The 15,718-nt window shown below is 38.5% G+C and overlaps 1 long non-coding RNA gene across 1 annotated transcript in view; it reads left to right on the plus strand.

The window, feature by feature from the left end:
• The first annotated feature begins 1,995 nt into the window (after positions 1–1,995).
• Positions 1,996–15,718, plus strand: part of LOC137210751 (uncharacterized) — a 48,859-nt gene continuing 35,136 nt past the window's right edge. The window contains exon 1 of the long non-coding RNA XR_010936696.1: positions 1,996–2,090. This is a non-coding gene — a long non-coding RNA (uncharacterized lncRNA). The remainder of the gene's footprint in view (positions 2,091–15,718) is intronic.

The following is a 15,718-nucleotide window of genomic DNA, read 5'->3' on the forward strand; positions in this document are numbered from 1 at the left end:
AAACATGGCAAGAGGGGCTTCCCTGGTGGCACAGTGGTTGAGAGTCCGCCTGCCGATGCAGGGGACACGGGTTCATGCCACGGTCCGGGAAGATCCCACATGCCGCGGAGCGGCTGGACTGGTGAGCCATGGCTGCTGAGCCTGCGCGTCCGGAGCCTGTGCTCCGCAACGGGTGAGGCCACAACAGTGAAGAGGCCCGCGTACCGCAAAAAAAAAAAAAAAAAAACATGGCAAGAACTGAAATCCTCCAAATAAGAGTCAATCCACTTATTATACAGTAGTTACCCCTTATTTGTGAGGATAAGTTCCAAGATCCCCAGTGAATGCCTGAAACCACAGTTAGTACCTAACCCTATATATATATATATATATATATATGTGTATGTATATATATATATATATATATTTTTTTTTCCTATCTTAATGGGCAGGTAGTATATACAGGGTAGATATACTGGACAGAGGAATGTTTCACATCCCTGGCAGGACCCAGCAGGACAGCACAGGAGGACATGGGATTTCATCACACTACTCAGAACAGCCCGGAGCATACACTTTAAAATTTATGAATTGTTTATTTCTGGAATTTTCCATTTAATACTTTTGGACTGCGTTTGACTATGAGTAACTGAAACTGTGAAAAATGAAACTGCAGATAAGGGGGTACTACTCTATTTTGTTTACTAAGGCAAAAAATATCTATTATACCTTAGAAACGTTTCTACAAGGGGACAAGTAAAAGGGTGTTTTTTCAGACTTAATTTCACTATGAAATCCAATTACCTGATATAATGTCTTTTGTGAACACTCTGACTTAGCTGAGATAAAGACTCATTGGAAAAAAGAAAGAAATGAATATTACTTTCATTAACCAGGGAAATGAAACAAAACATACAAATGAGCACGAAGCTCATTAAAGATATTCAGCTGAAAATAAAATTCAACTCCTTTGGGTGCAGAAAGAAGCATTGCTTCCTTTGGCAGGGTAGTATGTATGCATTGTGATTTTTAGTTTCCTGTAAAATTTGTGACTGTATTTCTACTGACTTATAGAGCCATGAATATGATAGGCATAACCACTGGTTACTTGAATGAGGCCTTAGTGAGCCAAAAATGGACAGAGCAAGTAAAGTCAAACCAGAGCTTATAGAGGCCCAGCAGAGAAAAGTCTGGATAGGTAGATGATGCTTACTGGAGTCTGACAGAAGGAAAAAGGAAGCCATCTGGGGAATATAACATCAGAAGTCCAAATGAAGATGGATGTTTCTAGGCTTATTGCTGAGATGGGCAGAGCACAAAAGCAAGGAGCTCAGATTTAGCATTCAAGAACAAGACTTGTCCCTGGGAGGATTGTTTCAAACTTTAAACTTTACAGCAAGACAAATCATTAGTCACAGAGAAAATCGGTCTGTGGCTTGGTAATCCACCCAGTGCCTCAGGCATGGAAGAATAAGGCAGTTGAGAATTGGTAGTAAAGAGTAGCAAAGCAAGAGCCAATTTCCTAGTAACTGTACCTAAAGTCAGATTTGACTTGATGACTCAAGGCCTACAACTGAGAAGTGTAATTGATCTCAGTGGATAGAAGAGTGTTAGGAGGTAGATGGTATGGATCTGGGGATCTGTCCTTCCAGGAGATCCTCATGCATCTTTCTCACCACAGGGATTATTTTAGGCTTAGAGGCACTTCATTTATCTTGTATACCCAGAACCATTGCAACTATCTATCTTTGGAAAAAAATAAAATAGGACAAGAGCCTGGACAATGGAATTCTCTTACCTAACATTTGGTTTCTTCATTTTTAATGGGTAAGCATTGGAGCCAATATGGAGAAGCCACTAATTCAGGAAATGAAAGATTTTGGGTAGAATTATTTCGATAGACTGTGCTTTAAGATAATTATACAAGACTCTGCTTTACTTAAGCATTGCCCACACAGACTATGTAATGTCATCTGCTATGAGAAAACTGTCCCTTCTCCCACAACAGGGTGATTACAGAGTTCTGGAAATAAACTCTGTATCAATGTGAGGGGAGAGGAAGAAAAAGGAAAGCAGAGACATTGAGATCGGTTGCAAATATAAGATCACAGGTATGCAATTTTTATGTTTTTTTTTTAAATAAAGGAACTGTTATGAGGAATATAGTTATCTGCAGGTGTGGGCATAGCTAGAATTCTGCTTCTGATTCAGGAGCGATTAAAATATGAGTGCTAAAGTATTTCAAAACTAGAGGACCAAAATAGGGGAAAACGTGAAGGAAAACCTGAAAAAAAAACCCAAAAGGAAGCCAGAAAAGAAAACAAGGGAGACAAGGAAGGGAGATTCCAGGACCGTGGACTGAGGGGTCGAGACAAAGACCAAGTGGATGGATGAGGCCATGACACAGGTGGGGACCATTCTAAGCCGGTGAGTGAGCAGACTGCCCAGAGTACGACTGAGCTCAATTCACACAGAACATGATGTGATAACCTGTGGGTGAGACAAACCACAGATCAGTGATACTCTGAGAGCCCCTCACACTGCAGTATCCCTAAATTGTGTGGGAAACAGTGCTGCGGTCCTGGGTCAGAGTGGACCAAAGATGAGAGTAGATCTTATGCACCCTCGTAATGACAATAAAGACTTATAATACCCATTTTCTGCTCAAAATTATAAGCAAGAAGAATTTATTGCAACTATTTCCGATTGTTTCCTTTTGTCATTCATAATGCCTAGATCGTTTCTGTCTTTTTCAAAGCACATTAGAGGAAATAAGACAGAAGTAATTATTCGTAGAAAACTCTGCCATATTTGCAAGATCGTTGAGACAAACTCTGTGTTTTACTCATTTCTTTTAATACTTACATGCCTCCCTCAGTGCAAGGCACATAGGGGGACTTAAAAATTACTGACTGATTTCCTTTTAGTTGAGGAAACTGAAATTATGTTGTGTCCAAGCTGTGGTTCTCTCAGGGTTAGTTATGAGAGCCAGTTCCTGACTCCCAACAAAGTCACTGGATCCATACTCTTCTTTTTTTTTTTTTTTAATCTTTATTAGAGTATAATCGCTTTACAATGGTGTGTTAGTTTCTGCTTTATAACAAAGTGAATCAGTTATACATATACATATGTTCCCATATCTCTTCCCTCTTGCGTCTCCCTCCCTCCCACCCTCCCTATCCCACCCCTCTAGGTGGTCACAAAGCACCAAGCTCATCTCCCTGTGCTATGCGGCTGCTTCCCACTGGCTATCTATTTTAAGTTTGGTAGTGTATATATGTCCATGCCACTCTCTCACTTTATCACAGCTTACCCTTCCCCCTCCCCATATCCTCAAGTCCATTCTCTAGTAGGTCTGTGTCTTTATTCCAGTCTTACCCCTAGGTTCTTCATGACATTTTTTTTTTTCTTAGATTCCATATATATGTGTTAGCATATGGTATTTGTCTTTCTCTTTCTGACTTACTTCACTCTGTATGACAGACTCTAGGTCCACCCACCTCACTACAAATAACTCAATTTCTTTTCTTTTTATGGCTGAGTAATATTCCATTGTATATATGTGCCACATCTTCTTTATCCATTCATCCGATGATGGACACTTAGGTTGTTTCCATGTCCTGGCTATTGTAATTACAGCTACAATGAACATTTTGGTACATGACTCTTTTTGAATTATGGTTTTCTCAGGGTATAGGCCCAGTAGTGGGATTGCTGGGTTATATGGTAGTTCTATTTGTAGTTTTGTAAGGAACCTCCATACTGTTCTCCATAGTGGCTGTACCAATTCAAATTCCCACCAGCAGTGCAAGAGCATTCCCTTTTCTCCACACCCTCTCCAGAATTTATTGTTTCCAGATTTTTTGATGATGGCCATTCTGACCGGTGTGAGATGATATCTCATTGTAGTTTTGATTTGCATTTCTCTAATGATTAATGATGTTGAGCATTCTTTCATGTGTTTGTTGACAGTCTGTATATCTTCTTTGGAGAAATATCTATTTAGGTCTTCTGCCCATTTTTTGGATTGGAGTGTTTGTTTTTTTTGTTATTGAGCTGCATGAGCTGCTTGTAAATTTTGGAGATTAATCCTTTGTCAGTTGCTTCATTTGCAAATATTTTCTCCCATTCTGAGGGTTGTCTTTTGGTCTTGTTTATGGTTTCCTTTGCTGTGCAAAAGCTTTGAAGTTTCATTAGGCCCCATTTGTTTATTTTTGTTTTTATTTCCATTACTCTAGGAGGTGGGTCAAAAAGGATCTTGCTGTGATTTATGTCATAGAGTGTTATGCCTATGTTTTCCTCTAAGAGTTTGATAATTTCTGGACTTACATTTAAGTCTTTAATCCATTTTGAGCTTATTTTCGTGTATGGTATTAGGAAGTGTTCTAATCTCATACTTTTACATGTACCTGTCCAGTTTTCCCAGCACCATTTATTGAAGAGGCTGTCGTTTCTCCACTGTACATTCCTGCCTCCTTTATCAGAGATAAGTTGACCATATGTGTGTGGGTTTATCTCTGGGTTTCTATCCTGTTCCATTGATCTATCTTTCTGTTTTTGTGCCAATACCATACTGTCTTGATTACTGTAGATTTGCAGTATAGTCTGAAGTCAGGGAGCCTGATTCTCCAGCTCTGTTTTTCGCTCTCAAGATTGCTTTGGTTGGGCTTCCCTGGTGGCACAGTGGTTGATAGTCGGCCTGCCGATGCAGGGGACACGGGTTCGTGCCCCGGTCTGGGAAGACCCCACATGCTGCAGAGCTGCTGGATCTGTGAACTATGGCTGCTGAGCCTGCGCATTCAGAGCCTGTGCTACGCAACGGGAGAGGCCAAAACAGTGAGAGGCCCGCATAACGCAAAAAAAAAAAAAAAAAAAAAGATTGCTTTGGCTATTTGGGGTCTTTTGTGTTTCCATACAAATTGTGAAATTTTTTGTTCTAGTTCTGTGAAAAATGCCAGTGGTAGTTTCATAGGGATTGCATTGCATCTGTAGATTTCTTTGGGTAGTAGAGTCATTTTCGCAATGTTGATTCCTCCAATCCAAGAACATGGTGTAGCTCTCCATCTATTTGTATCATCTTTAATTTCTTTTATCAGTGTCTTATAATTTTCTGCATACAGGTCTTTTGTCTCCTTAGGTAGGTTTATGCCTAGATATTTTATTCTTTTTGTTGCAATGGTAAATGGGAGTGTTTTCTTGATTTCACTTTCAGAGTTTTCATCATTAGTGTATAGGAATGCCAGAGATTTCTGTGCATTAATTTTGTATCCTGCTACTTTACCAAATTCATTGATTACCTCTAGTAGTTTTCTGGTAGCATCTTTAGGATTCTCTATGTATAGTATCATGTCATCTACAAACAGTGACAGCTTTACTTCTTCTTTTCTAATTTGGATTCCTTTTATTTCCTTTTCTTCTCTGACTGTTGTGGCTAAAACTTCCAAAACTATGTTGAATAAGAGTGGTGAGTGTGGGCAACCGTGTCTTTTTCCTGATCTTAGTGGAAATGCTTTCAGTTTTTCACCATTGAGGATGATGTTGGCTGTGGGTTTGTCATATATGGCCTTTCTTATGTTGAGAAAGGTTCCCTTTATGCCTACTTTCTGGAGGGTTTTTATCATAAATGGGTGTTGAATTTTGTCAAATGCTTTCTCTGCATCTATTGAGATGACCATATGGTTTTTCTCCTTCCGTTTGTTAATATGGTGTATTACATTGATTGATTTGCATATATTGAAGAATCCTTGCCTTCCTGGAATAAACCCCACTTGTCCATGATGTATGATCCTTTGAATGTGCTGTTGGATTCTGTTTGCTAGTATTTTGTTGAGGATTTTTGCATCTATGTTCATCAGTGACATTGGCAGTTTTCTTTCTTTCTGACATCCTTTTCTGGTTTTCATATCAGGGTGATGGTGGCCTCGTAGAATGAGTTTGGGAGTGTTCCTCCCTCTGCTATATTTTGGAAGAGTTTGAGAAGGGTAGGTGTTAGCTCTTCTCTAAATGTTTGATAGAATTCGCCTGTGAAGCCATCTGGTCCTGGGCTTCTGTTTGTTGGAAGATTTTTAATCACAGTTTCAATTTCAGTGCTTGTGATTGGTCTGTTCATATTTTCTATTTCTTCCTGATTCAGTCTTGGTAGGTTGTGCGTTTCTAAGAATTTGTCCATTTCTTCCAGGTTGTCCATTTTATTGGCATAGAGTTGCTTGTAGTAATCTCTCATGAGCTTTTGTATTTCTGCAGTGTCAGTTGTTACTTCTCCTTTTTCATTTCTAATTCTATTGATTTGAGTCTTCTCCCTTTTTTTCTTGAGTAATCTGGTTAATGTTTATCAATTTTGTTTATCTTCTAAAAGAACCAGCTTTTAGTTTTATTGACCTTTGCTATGGTTTCCTTCATTTCTTTTTCATTTCTTTCTGATCTAATCTTTATGATTTCTTTCCTTCTGCTAACTTTGGGTTTTTTTTGTTCTTCTTTCTCTAACTGCTTTAGGTGCAAGGTTAGGCTGTTTATTCGAGATGTTTCCTGTTTCTTAAGGTAGGTTTGTATTGCTATGAACTTCCCTCTTAGAACTGCATTTGCTGCATCCTATAGGTTTTGAGTCGTCGTGTCTCCATTGTCATTTATTTCTAGGTATATTTTGATTTCCTTTTTGATTTCTCAGTGATCACTTCGTTATTAAGTAGCGTACTCTTTAGCCTCCACGTGTTTGTATTTTTTAGAGATTTTTTCCTGTAATTGATATCTAGTCTCACAGCGTTGTAGTCAGAAAAGATACTTGATACAATTTCAATTTTCTTAAATTTACCAAGGGTTAATTTGTGACCCAAGATATGATCTATCCTGGAGAATATTCCATGAGCACTTGAGAGTAAAGTGTATTCTGTTGTTTTTGGATGGAATGTCCTATAAATATCAATTAAGTCCATCTTGTTTAATGTATCATTTAAAGCTTGTGTTTCCTTATTTTGGATGATCTGTCCATTGTTGAAAGTGGTGTGGTAAAGTCCCCTACTCTGATTGTGTTACTGTCTATTTCCCCTTATTTGGCTGTTAGCATTTGCCTCATGTATTGTGGTGCTCCTATGTTGGGTGCATAAATATTTACAATTGTTATATCTTCTTCTTGGATCGATCCCTTGATCATTATGTAGTGTTCTTCTTTGTCTCTTCTAACAGTCTTTATTTTAAAGTCTATTTTGTCTGATATGAGAATTGCTACTCCAGCTTTCTTTTGGTTTCCATTTGTATGGAATATCTTTTTCCATCCCCTCACTTTCAGTCTGTATGTGTCCCTAGGTCTGAAGTGGGTCTCTTGTAGACAGTATATATATATATATATATATATATATATATATATATATATATATATATATATATATGTCCTGTTTTTGTATCCATTCAACCAGTCTGTGTCTTTTGGTAGGAGCATTTAGTCCATTTACATTAAAGTAATTATCAATATGTATGTCCCTATTACCATTTTCTTAATTGTTTTGGGTTTTTTATTGTAGGTCCTTTCCTTCTCTTGTGTTTCTTGCCTAGAGATGTTCCTTTAGCATTTATTGTAAAGCTGGTTTGGTGGTGCTGAACTCTCTCAACTTTTGCTTGCCTGTAAATGTTTTAATTTCTCTATCAAATCTGAATGAGATCCTTGCTGGGTAGAGTGATCTTGATTGCAGGTTTTTCTCCTTCATCACTTTAAATATGTCCTGCCAGTCCCTTCTGGCTTGCAGAGTTTCTGCTGAAAGATCAGCTGTTAACCTTACGGGGATTCCCTTGTGTGTTATTTGTTGTTTTTCCCTTGCTGCTTTTAATATGTTTCTTTGTATTTAATTTTTGATAGTTTGATTAATATGTGTCTTGGCATGTTTCTCCTTGGAGTTATCCTGTATGGGACTCTTTGTGCTTCCTGGACTTGATTAAGTATTTCCTTTCCCATATTAGGGAAGTTTTCAACTATAATCTTTTCAAATATTTTCTCAGTCCCTTTCTTTTTCTCTTCTTCTTCTGGGACCCCTATAATTCGAATGTTGGTGAGTTTAATGTTGTCCCAAAGTCTCTGAGACTGTCCTCAGTTCTTTTCATTCTTTTTTCTTTATTCTGCTCTGCCATAGTTATTTCCACTATTTTATCTTCCAGGTCACTTATCCATTCTTCTGCCTCAGTTATTCTGCTATTGATCCCATCTAGAGTATTTTTAATTTCATTTATTGTGTTGTTCATCATTGTTTGTTTCATCTTTAGTTCTTCTAGGTCCTTGTTAAATGTTTCTTGCATTTTGTCTATTCTATTTCCAAGATTTTGGATCATCTTTACTATCATTATTCTGAATTCTTTTTCAGGGAGACTGCCTATTTCCTCTTCATTCGTTAGGTCTGATGGGTTTTTATCTTGCTCCTTCATCTGCTGTGTGTTTTTCTGTCTTCTCATTTTGCTTATCTTACTGTGTTTGGGGTCTCCTTTTTGCAGGCTGCAGGTTCATAGTTTCTGTTGTTTTTGGTGTCTGTCCCCAGAGGCGAGAGTTGGTTCAGTGGGTTGTGTAGGCTTCCTGGTGGAGGGGACTAGTGCCTGTGTTCTGGTGGATGAGGGTGGATCTTGTCTTTCTGGTGGGCAGGTTCACATCTGCTTGTGTGTTTTGGGGATGCCTGTGAACTTATTATGATTTTAGGCAGCTTCTCTGCTAATGGGTGGGGTTGTGTTCCTGTCTTGCTAGTTGTTTGGCATAGGGTGTCCAGCACTGTAGCTTGCTGATCATTGAGTGAAGCTGGGTGTTGGTGTTGAGATGGAGATCTCTGGGAGATTTTCACCATTTGATATTACGTGGAGCTGGGAGATCTCTTGTGGACCAACGTCCTGTATTCGGCTCTCCCTCCTCAGAGGCACAGGCCTGACACAGGCTTGACGTGTGGAGCACCAAGATCCTGTCAGCCACATGGCTACTGACCACTTGTCTGAGAGTTCACTAGCCCTCTCTGATTCTCAGTTTTTCCATCTAGAAATTTCCAAAGAAATGGCTCACTCTCGAATGCTACACGCTGTCTTAAGTGTCTCCCAAGATGCACATGTTGCATATTTGGGTCAGGATATTTCTCCCTCTGTTCTCAGACCACTTCCATGCCCAGATCTGACGTCAGCCTGACTTTGGAGATGGCCCGTGGCTGCAGGCTGCCACCACTGGAGAAGCAGGGAGCAGGGCTGCAGAGAGGCAAGGAGCCACACCTGTGGCTATTCGGGCTCTTGGTGGCCTTAGATATATTCTATGTTTGCCACCCTAACAAATAGAGAATGTAAACTTTCCCTAAGAAATTATCCTGTGTGTTTCATCACTTTATACAAATTTTGCTGAGATTAAGGAAAATTATAGTTTCCATTTCTTTGTCTTTGATCTACAAAAGTACAGAAAAGTACTAGGTTTAGTTGGTCACCAGAAAATGGTTTAGACAGTTACAATTGACAATGAATTACTCCTTTAAAGTAGATCTTAAATAATGGAAATGTTCTTTTCTTTTTGGAAGCTGGTTATCAACTAAGACGAATCACTAGTAATGTTTACTTCTTTGTGAATCAACAGGAAAACCATAAACAAGTCTCAAAGGGGACTGATGAACAAGGTTTCAAGGACATTATTGCTCCTGCCTGAAACCATAACCAACTGAACACCTGAAAATATGGAATTCAGAATTTCAGTGTTTCCTCAAATACCAAGTGCTCACAAAACAACTTAAGGCAGTTACAATAAGTCAGTAATATAACAAATCTTGAAAGCAAAACTAACATCTCAAAAAAGAAAGGTGACAGTCCCTGTTATGGATTGAATTGTGTCCCCTCCTCCCAAATTCATGTGCTAAATCCTAACACCCATATCTCAGGATGTGACTGTATTTGGAGATAGGGACTTTAAAGAGGTAATTAAGATAAACGTGGTCATTGGGGTGAGCTCAAATCCAATGTGGCTGGTGTCCTTACAAGAAAAGGGGATTATGACACAGACATACACAGAGGGAAGAAAGTGAGAGGGCAAAGGGAGAAAATGGCAAATCTACAAGCCAATGAGAGAAGCCACAGTATGACATCTCTCCCTGCTGACACCTTGATCTTGGACTTCTGGCCTCCAGAATTGTGAAGAAATAAATTTCTGTTGTTTAAGTCACTCAGTCTGTAGTATTTGTTATGACAGCACTAGCAAATGAATACAGTCTCCTATACCAAAAACCTTCCCAAAAAGTTCATACAAAGGAAGGAGAACCATGACTCTTTCTCTTGGATCCATGAATTCTATTTGATTGTGCTTATAATTTTCAAAGCATCTTCATGTCTGTCATCTCCTGTGTGCCTCCCAACAAACTCATTTAATGGGAGGAGAGGTTGAGACTGAGAGGAGAGCCTAGACTTGCTCAATGACAGACTAAATCAGCACCAAGCCTCTTGATTAACTTGCAAGGGCAGCAGCTAAGGTTGAGGAGGATAGGTAGACCAGTACTCCACATTACTGATTAGTGAGGGAGGGTGAGGCACCAGGTGACTGGGTGACCTGCCCAAGGCCTCTCCATCAGGAAGAGGCTGCTGGAGCCTGAAGCCAGGTCTTCAGACTTGACCTTGTGACATTCCCACTGCCCTACAAGAAAAAGATATTCACTTCCTCTGCAGTCCCCAAATGATTCCTAGCTTCCTTCTTCTCCTTCCTTCCTCCTACCTTACCAATGAAATGTCAGCTCTCAGGACTACAGGGAGGACAACTGGGTAAGCATATACTTTATAAGTTTTGAAAGAAGTCTTTAATACCGCAAAGAAAAATTTGTATATCCATACATGTATAACTTTTGTTCCTAATGAGAAAGAAAGGGTCAATCTCTATGTGATAAAAACAAAAATAAGTAATAATAACACATAACATCCCCCCCTTCCGAAACACACACATGCTGTTATGCCTTTTTAGGGAGGGAATAGATTGCTCTGCATCTAAAAGTTCATCTAAAAAGACAGGCTTATAATGGGGTTGAGGGTATCCAGAGATTTGAATAACCACAGAGAATTTGCAGGAGAGAAAGGGATATCTAATAAAGAACTTTAAGAAGTATAGTTTATAATGTACTATGTAAACTCCACTGTGTAATTCCCATTTGTATGTCTTCAAATACTTTTCAGTAAGGGACTACATTACTTTTCAATAACTTTTGGAGCTGGAATTGTTTTTCTTTCTTTCCTTCTTTCTTTCTTTCCTTCCTTCTTTCTTTCTTTCCTTGTTTTCACGTGTAATACCAAACTCGGACCAGTCTTAAAATGGGCCAATTTTATTTGAATCACAATTATTTTCCCTTAGGTTCACTGAGGAGTGAGTGAGAGTAAGGATTCAAGCATGCAAGATACTGGTAACCAATCAGAAAGATCTGGAACTCTTCAGATCCCAAGATGTGATTCCTGCACAAAGTCTTCTGGATCAGCTAATACTTCTTAACAAAAGTCACTTCTAGGACTAAAAAGAAGTATTAGTCTGTCTGTCTTTCTTTCTCTCTCTCTACCTCTCTCCTTTCTCTTTTACCATCTATCACTCTATCCATTCATCCAACCATCCATCCATCTGTCTGCTTTCATATCTGTCTATATATTCAATTGAGACATTTTTCTTCATTGACTTTTTTTTTAATTTATTTATTTTATTTTATTTTTTATTATTATTTTTATTTTTGGCTGCATTGTGTCTTTGTTGCTGTGCACAGGCTTTCTCTAGTTGTGGCAAGTGGGGCCTACTCTTGGTTGCGGGCTTCTCATTGCAGTGGCTTCTCTTGTTGTGGAGCACGGGCTCTAGGCTCATGGGCTTCAGTAGTTGTGGCTCGCGGGCTCTAGAGAGCAGGCTCAGTAGTTGTGGCGCACGGGCTCAGTTGCTCCACGGCATGTGGGATCTTCCCAGACCAGGGCTTGAACCCGTGTCTCCTGCATTGGCAGGCGGACTCCCAACCACTGCACCACCAAGGAAGCCCTTCATTGACTTTTGGTTTACAAAATTTTCCCCCATGAAAGTTCCAAATGAGAAAAACTATCCATAATTAAAATAAGGCAGTGTAAAAATCAGAGCTCCTGTTTATATCTCAACTTTCCCCACTTGCTGATAAGTGACTCACTGTCTCTCACCTACATGAAATAGAGCCAAGGGGTGAAGGAGCTAAGGATGACACAATCTTTAACCAAAACGGAAAAAAAAAAAAAAGAAAGCTTTAAAAAGAAGTTCCCAACTATCCTAAATGTTTTATCAGAATCTTCTTTTAGTCTTTTTAATATGGTTCATTCCCATTTATAAAATGAAACCATTCAGAAAGCCATCAAATCCAGCCAGAGATTCCAAGAGAGGATGGGGAGGGTCTCAGTTGAAAGGATGCTTCTGAAGACTCCTTCAGCAAGTCCCTAGGTAATTGTCTGAGAATCTAACATGCTATTTGCATGAGACTCGAGGGCATTCCAGGTGATCTCCAGAGACTACACTGAGATCCCACGTGACCTTCATCAGTTAAGGAGTCCAGCAAGAAGGCCATAGCCTAGAGTTAGAGTGCACCTGCATGATAATGCTTAGGAAGTGACAGACTTGGGACTCTGATGTCAGACACTAGTCAGCAGGTCTTTCAAAGTGAGAAGCAGACCTCAAGGAAAAAGCCCCTGAAGAGGAGTCAGAATTTCCCAGCCAGTAAGACTCTTAGATTAGGCCGTTTTCCTGTTGTGTAGCTGTGAGAGAGCGAGATCACCCTCTGAGCATAGGAAGGGAGGCTCCCCTTTCCAGCAAGGTCACTCGTTCTAGCTAGCCCAAGAGCTGTGGGCACCTGTTCGTTCTTTATTTAGTAATAGTCCACTTTGCAATCTACTTGCTATTCTAAACTGTCTCCTCTATTTTTATCCTTGACTGGATTCCCTGACTCGTGTTGCCTCCATCCTGATCCTCTCATCCACTCCACCCTACTCTGAACATGCTTCCATCAATAAATACAAATATTTTAGTAGAATAGCTGGTTGTCCTTGGCTGAATTCCCCTCATACTTAGACCATGTGGCTACCCTTGAATTCCTCCCTGGTTTGACTTAATCATGTAGAGGGCTTTTTCTAGAGCACTTTCCTCAGACACATCCTTCTTTGGAAAATGTTAGTCTTAAAATAATTCCCAGTTCATTGCTCATCTTTTCCTGAAAATAGATCCTCTCCTAAGTCTCTAAGGTGTTTTTGGTCTTTAAAAGTATCTAATGCTTGCTAAAAGCATTTTAATCATCAAACAATTGAAACAAGACCCTATGGATTCTTGATGCCAAATAATGGGCTAATGACTCTCACATCAGTATTTTTAGCTCATAGTTCTCTCCTGAACTTCAGACCATATAGAAAAGGAGGCATTCCATCCTAGTTATTAACCATGCCCTTCATATTCCACATGTCCCAAGCCCACCTCCTTTTTCTCCTCCAAGTCTTCCAATATTCCTTCTTGCTCCAATGGAAGCTATATATCCTATTTTTTATATTTCACTTTAGGTATAAGTAATGAACATATAAACATGTATTGTTTACAATATAAATACATTATATCAGATGGTGAGAAGTACCAAGAAAGCAGCATATGGTGGCAGGGGAATGGGGAGCTGTCAGTGGTAGAAAGCCTCACTGCTAACTGACATTTGAGCAGAGACCTGCAAGACCTGAAAGCCCGGTGGCTTTCGGGAAAAACCCAAAAGAGAGTGGCTGTTGGGAAAAGGGAATTTTTCATATAGAAGAAAAAACAGCTGCAAATGCCCTGAGAAAAGGGGTGGAAGCAGAGAGGAGTGGGGAGGTCATATATTGACTTTGGGATGTCAATTATTACATGACATTAGAGATAATGGCCAATAATATAAGAGAAAGGAATATGTTGCTTAAGAATTGAAAAGTAAGGAATAACCCAGTAGAACTAATAAGGCTTCAGAATAACTGCAGAATTCAAGGCCAACATTTTCCTCTCCCCTATGGGTTGGCACACTTTTTCTGTAAAAAAGCAAGTTAGTAAATATCTTCACCTTTGCAGACCTTAAGGTCAAAATGCCATTGTGGCATGAAAACAATCATAGACAGTATGTAAATGAATGGACAAGAAAATGTTTCAATAATACTTTACTTACAAAAACAGGTGGTAGATCAGATTTGGCCCCTAGGTCATAGTTTGCCAACCTCTTCTCTACATCAACAACTACCAAGCAGAAAATGGTATAGAAATGAAATTCTTTTCACAATAACAATGAAACTATAAAATTTCTAGGAAATAACTAAAATGATACAGTACAATACCTTTTCAGAGAACATTTTAAAAGGCTTGTAAAGACATTAAGAAAGATGTGAATAAGTGGAGAAATATATCATGTTCACAAATGGGCAAATTTCATAGTAAAGTTGTCAGTATTCCTCCAAAATAATCTCTGAATTTATTGTAATCCAAATAAAAATTTTAGCAACATTTTTCAAAATATGTAAACACTTACTCTAGAATTAATATGGAATATAAAATCTATGAATAGCTCAGCAAGGCTAAAATAAGAGCAAAGAGAGGTGCTATTTCTGCTAGATATTAAAGTAACAATGCCTTAGTAATAAAAAGAAAATGATATTGATGGAAAACAGACAAATAAATCAATGAAAGTGAAAAGAGAGCTAATATGTATGCATATATATTATATATATTGTATAGATATATAATTTTATATGTATATAAACTTAATATATGATAAAAGGAGCATCAAAACCATTGGAGAACAATTCATTGTTTAGTAGATTATGTTGGGAAATCTCACTCAGTATATATAGATAAATAAACTGGATCTTTACTTATATAAAGACGAACACTAGATTAAAATATAAATATAAAATTATGAAGTCAATATAATAAATGCAGAGGTTATATCTTTGTGATCTTGTGGTAGAAAAAATATGTAGTTAAACAAGACATACAAGATATGCTTATCAAATTAATAAATTGGACTATACCAAAATGAGGGATCTCTCTTTTATAAAAATACTATAGGAAAAGTTAAAAGATTACAGAATGGTAGAGATACCAATAATATCTAAAACTGCCAAAGGATTAATATCTTAAAAATAGGAAACCTTTGCAAATCAAAAGAAACAGAAAATGGACAAGCACTAGAGTAAGAATCATACAAAAAGGAAACTGAATGGGTAAGAAATCCTCAAACTCATCAGTAACAAAAGAAATGCAGATTAAACAATGAGACACCATTTCAGAGCCATCAAAATAGAAAAATTTTAAAATTTGGATGCTGCCCAATACGGATGAGAACATGTGTAAACTGGAAGCCTCATGCATTACAGATGAGAGCAGAAGATTCCTATTGCCCTGAAGAACAATCTGATGGTACTTAATGAAACCCATCATGCAAAAATCCCAGAGGCCCAGCAGTCTCACACTTGGCTATAAATCTCAGGGAAATGCTCTCAAAGCCCACTATGTAACATTTGCAAGGGTATTCATTGCAACATTATTTGATTCCTGGAAATTGGAGGCAATTTAGTTGTCTACCACAAAATGCCACATATGCACATTAAAACTCTTACAAATATTATATTTTAGAAGGATAAAAACATATCCAAAAATTAGATGTCCATCAGAGAAGAGAATGTGCTTGGGGGGATCAGGAAAATGTGGATAAAGAAAAGGGGACCGGAAAGGTCTGTATTGCACTGAGCATGAGGGGGTGTCATCAACTGAGGGCATGAT

The sequence above is a fragment of the Pseudorca crassidens genome, chromosome 17 (assembly GCF_039906515.1).
Source record: "Pseudorca crassidens isolate mPseCra1 chromosome 17, mPseCra1.hap1, whole genome shotgun sequence".
NCBI lineage: Eukaryota > Metazoa > Chordata > Mammalia > Artiodactyla > Delphinidae > Pseudorca > Pseudorca crassidens.